This window comes from Rhynchophorus ferrugineus, unplaced genomic scaffold, assembly GCF_030347505.1.
Source record: "Rhynchophorus ferrugineus isolate W39M unplaced genomic scaffold, kcgeb_rfMv2 rfM8, whole genome shotgun sequence".
Lineage (NCBI taxonomy): Eukaryota > Metazoa > Arthropoda > Insecta > Coleoptera > Curculionidae > Rhynchophorus > Rhynchophorus ferrugineus.
The window spans coordinates 28,519,982-28,525,981 of record NW_027472587.1 but is presented as its reverse complement, the minus strand read 5'-3'; positions in this window follow the sequence as shown (position 1 = coordinate 28,525,981).

Genomic DNA, 6,000 nt, shown 5'->3' with positions numbered 1-6,000 from the left:
ACTGGAAGGATTTGCAGAAGAATTGAACAAACGAATGTACTCAACTAAATGTACCCCTCAAGACAACTGAACAATTAAATCTTGAAGCAGAAAAATTCGTAGTAGATATTCAACAAGCTGCTTGGAATAATTCTCCAGAAATTTAGAGTACAACTAAAGGAATTAATTATCCAAAAGAAGTGAAGGAAATGGTAGCTGAAAAACGTAAATTATGAAAAAAATGGCAACAAAATAGAACACCTGAAAATAAAAATAGTATAAACAATATAGCCCAAAGTCTGAAAAGAGAAATACTGGAAATAAAAAACAAAACCATAAATGACTATCTCAGATATTTAACAAATAACTAATTACTCACTCTGGAAAGCTACAAAATATATAAATCGCTCATGTCTACACAGTCCACCTATAAGAGACCTCTGTGGGAATTGGGCACGTGACAATCGCCAAAAAGCAGAAGCATTTGCTGAATATCTAGAAAAAACTTTCAAACCAAACGAAACTAATATTGAACATAATTTTCCGGACATGAAAGCTGAAAATTCGATGATTGAATTAGTCACGCCGAAAGAGTTAACCAAAGTTATTAAAACTGACATTAACCCCAGGAAATCACCAGGCTACGATTTAATAACAGGAGAATTACTGCAAAAACTACCAAGAAAGGGAATTATAAAACTCACCAACTTGATCAATACAGCATTTAGATTAAAACATGTCCCAGACATTTGGAAGATGGCGGAAACTATAATGATCCCAAAATCTGGGAAGTCACCAAATGAAATAAAATCCTATAGACCTATATAACTGCTGCCAGTAATATCTAAGGTTTTTGAAAAACTCAAAGTTGAAAAGAATACAACCGATCATAGAGAGAAAAAACCTAATACCAACACATCAGTTTGGGTTTATTAACAAGCACCCAACAATTGACCAGGTCCACAGAATAACAGATGTTATTGAAAAAGCCTACGAAAATCAAAAAATATGCTCAGCTATATTCTTAGATGTAACACAAGCCTTCGATAAGGTTTGGCATGAAGGCCTTGTTCATAAACTACAGAAAATGCTACCAAAACAACACACCGAACTATTAAAATCATACATTACAACCAGAATATTTAGAGTCAAACAAGAAGAAGCTTACTCTACAATAAAATAATCTAAAGCAGGTGTACCACAAGGTAGTGTACTGGGACCAATGCTTTATCTACGTTACACTTGTGATATACCACAAATGGAAAATATTACGATGGTTACATTTGCTGATGATACTGCGATTATTAGTGTGGCAGACAATAGTGAAGAAGCGAAAGTTACAACAGGCAAGTGACAATATAAATAATTGGACACAAGCTAGGAAAATAAGAATTAAAGAAAGTAAATAAAGTAATGAAAGTAAGTAAATCTGTACATGTATAGTTTATCTATAAACAGACCGTATAAGCACCAATAACATTAAATAACACTATCATTCCATATAGCAACAACGCTAAATATCTCGGAATGAATCTCGATGCAAAACTTCGCTGGAAGGAACATATAAAGAAGAAAAGAAAAGAACTGGAATTGAAATATTGGAAGTACATTTTCCTTGTCCAATTGGAAGAAAATCACAATTATCAGTACATAATAAATTGTTATTATATAAGTAAATATTGAAACCTATATGGACATACGGAGTTCAATTATGGGGATGTTCTGCAAAGAGTAACATAAACAAAATACAAATTTTTCAGAACAAGGTCCTGAGAGGTATTGTGTGTGCTCCCAAATACTATAGGACTGATTACCTACATCGAGACCTTCAGATACGCACAGTCAGTCAAGAAATCAAGAGAATTGCAAGGGGGCATAAGGAAAGACTCCAATCTCATAGAAATATTCAAATATTGCAACTTTTGGATACCACCAGAACAGGACACAGACTCAAAAGAATCAAACCATCTGATCTTGTGTAGTGTTGCGTACTGAGGTCTATATATTAAAAAATTCAGCAGTAACATGTATAAACATTATTTCACCACAGACTGAGTTAGGGCCGATGAGTCCTCCTAGTTATATACCTAGATTTAAGTTAACATAAAGACAAATTGTAGGTTAGACGGAGTGACTAGTAACAATGTATTAATTAAATTATTCACAGTAAAATATTTTTCTTACAGGTGCCTATAATGGAGATTTGAATTGTCCAATAAAATTACTTGAATGGCCAATTATGACGCCCTCTGGATGTTAGGCAAAGTAAAACATTGCACGAGAGACCCCTATTGAGTTACATCTCTATCACTCTATGCCCAGCAGGTAGCTCCACGGACTAAGAGTTTAGCTCGCCGATAATATTGTACTAGATTTGAATCTCACTGGGAAAACGGTCTTTTTAAAAAGTGCATAAAATAAATATTTATTTTATATCAAGAACTAGCGACCCGCCCCGGCTTCGCACGGGTGCAATGCTGATACTAAATTAAATACACTACAGAAAAAATTTGAACGTTGTAGATAAAAACATAGCGGCCCGCTCCGACTTTGCACAGGCATAATATATATATGCCTATGTCACTCAATGAAAACATGATTAAAATCGATCCAGTATTTTTGGTTCATTCATTACTGCCCTTGGCCTGCACGCATTAAATTTGGAGTAAAACAATTCCTCTTCCCCTATACTTACTATGAAGATTTCCTGCTATCTTTGGAATATCTAAATTCATACAATTTTTATTACATTACACATTTTTAAACGCAAATTTTAAATTTGTAATATCTCCGAAAATATTTGTTTAATTTACATGCTGTAAGGAACCATATTGATCTATATTAATTGCACACTGTATTTAAGGTACTTAATTCGATAAGGATTAATGCCGTATTGCTTAAAATAGCTTCGTAAATAAGCCATTTTCTCACGTAAAAAGTAAACAATAAAAATGGTTAATGTGGGTTATCCCTAAAAGATAAACATATACCATCGCGGACTTTTTTGTAGACCTTTTTATGGTGTACAATACTGTAGTACATTAATTTGATCTAACTCGTAGGGTTAGGCAGCGTTTTTGTTAATTGCTAAAAAAGCCTAAAAAAATAGGTTAATTTACGACATCACGTTAGAAACCTCTAAAATTAGCAATGTTGCCTTAGTATATTATGCATGTATTATACATATAAACCTTCCTCTTGAATCACTCTATCTATTGAAAAAAACCGCATCAAAATCCGTTGCGTAGTTTTAAAGATTTAAGCGCACATAGGGATATAGGGACAGAAAAGGCGACTTTGTTTTATACTATGTAGTAATAACGTTCGTTAATTTAAGTGATTAGTATTTATTTGTTACATTTGAAACTATATTTAATAAGAAAGTGAATGATTAAAATATTATTTAACGAAGTTATATAAGTTTAAGCAGTATTTTGTGTTATTTTCGGTTATTCCCGTATTTTTTGGAATTATTAAAGAGTTACGGCAACTTTGGATAAAAAAATATTAAGAATAGTATGGTCACATAAAGTTATATTTTACGTTTCTTAGAGAGAAAACTTTTTTGTTCTTATTCCAGAATGACCAGCTAGAACCAAATGGTCTTTTGCTGATGTCGCTTCGGGTTCGGGATAGTGTTTTGCGAGCGACAAAGACCCTGGGTTACGACTGGGATTGTCGTAGTTGGTTATCTACCGAGGTGTGTGGATGGGTAGTGATTTTATCAAGATGTCGTATTCTAAGGCGCTTAGGGAGAATCTTACACTGAGCATGTTCGTGAAACTCATGAACACGATCATGTTCACGAACGGGATGCCTGATTCGAGATGAGTGTTAACGTTCCTCATAAACCATAGGACATTGAGTACCGCGCGGACTTTTTGGATTGGTACACTTAAAATAGTCCAAGTTGTCTCTCAGAGACGTACCTGTACCACACCTGTGCTCCGAAGAGGCAGACTGGATGGACTAACATTTTGTACAGTGTCTCTTTCTGGTGAATTGGGAGTTTACTTTTTCTGCAGAGTGGGAAATGTAGACTGTACACGCCATTGCCTTTGCAGATAGCGTGCTGGATTTGGGCTGACCAGTGTAACCCGCGGTCGAACTGGTATGACCGAGGTATGATACCTTCTGGAGCCAGGAAATAGGGACTTTATCGATTTGGAGGCGATAAGCGCGGAGCTCCTTCTTGTGGTGGAAGAGAATAGCCTGAGTTTCGCTTGGGTTTACTGTAACTGTAACTGCTGGTAAAGAAAGCTGTATCATATGCATAAAATGCTCTGTGGTAATGTTTGTGGGGTGGGAAATCAGCCATGTGAAGGTTGAACAGAGCAGGGTCTAGTGGAGCACTTTATGGGACTCCTGCGAAGGTTTATTTTCGAGATAAGACTGCGTTACTGATCCTCACTTGAAAGAACCTACCGTCCAAGTATGAATCTATCAGGGAGATTAGGTTATGAATATTAGACCGCTGTGCCATACTTGATCTAAAGCTTTGGAAACATCTAAAAAGATGAATGCAGTTTTTCGCCTTTTTTTAATGGCTGGTGAATGGTTGCTACGACGTGAGCATCTTGATGAATGCTTGAGTGTTTGGCAAGGAAATCGAATTGTTGGTTCGGAATTATGTGATGTGGGTCTGTGAAACTGTATAAAGCGCGTAATTTTGTTTTTTCGGCATGTGTTGCACAGAGAAAACTAATTAATGTGCCCGCTTTATCGGAAGGTATGTCATAGGTATGTAACTGGTGGTAAAGAATATAATGGTATAGCTGTGGACCAAAACCCCGACATATGTGAAAATTTCATCTCTACATAGATTAACAAAATTCGAGAATAAGAATCGTCTGTTTCCTTGGCTCACAAAATATTTACAATTTCGAAATCACAATATTAATTTAATTTGATGTCTGGTGAAGAAAAAGAAAAAAAGAAAAATTATTCTTGCTTAAGGACTGTTATTAATTGATATAGTTCTAGAGACATAGTATATCATTGTACTAAAGGTAATTGTAAAGGTTTTTTTCTTTTCTCTTCTGACTATATCATGTTTCGTTAGTAAATGCGTTGCTTAACAAAGCACTAACCGAATATTGTAAGTAATAAAAATGTTAATTTGTACATCAAATTATTATCTTTGGCGAATATGACTTCATACGCTAGCTGAGAAGTATTTCTTGAGAATGTGAGAGAACCCAAACAAATGTATGACCAGGACTACCGCTTCCTACAGTCAAGCATTCGGAGGTTCCCTTATGATTTGGACGGCAACATCGCGATATTCACTGGTCCTCTCATTCATATCACTGGCCAACTCCATACAAGTTAATTTCCCGACATCCTTAATGATGAGTTTCTTACTGTGACTAGCAAATCACTGACAAACACAATCGAAAAGGTTCATTCTTGATTTGAAAATCATCAGAAGATCATTTAATATTTTCTCTAGCCAGAGCACAATCGATATGCCTTATTATTGAACCGTTATGGGAAGATTTAGAGCAAAGAGTGAGAAGTAAATTTCCATCTCCAATATCATTAGCGAAAGTTTTGGTACAAGAATGTAAAATTTCGCTGAAAACTAATTCGAAACCAGAAAATTTAAAGCCGATTTTTAATTAGTGTTATAATCTTAATAGAATGTTAACATTGTCAGATATGAATATGGGTTGGGTTACATTCGAAATAAAACATACCGATAATATTTTAATAGGTTTTTATATATAATGTATCATATAAATATGACGACACAAAGCAAATATAGTTAAAATAAGCAGGTAAAAAATATTATAAACTTATCAAAAGCATAGTATACCAGTAAACTTTAAATTGGTACATTCTAAAGAAATCGAGTGGATAAAATAATTTATTTTCTCTACTCTATACTTATTATCTTTGGTAAACATGAGTCCATACGCTAGCTGGGAAGTATTTCTTGAGAAGGTGAGAGAACCCAAACAAATGTATGACCAGGACTACCGCTTCCTACAGTCAAGCATTCGGAGGTTCCCTTATGAT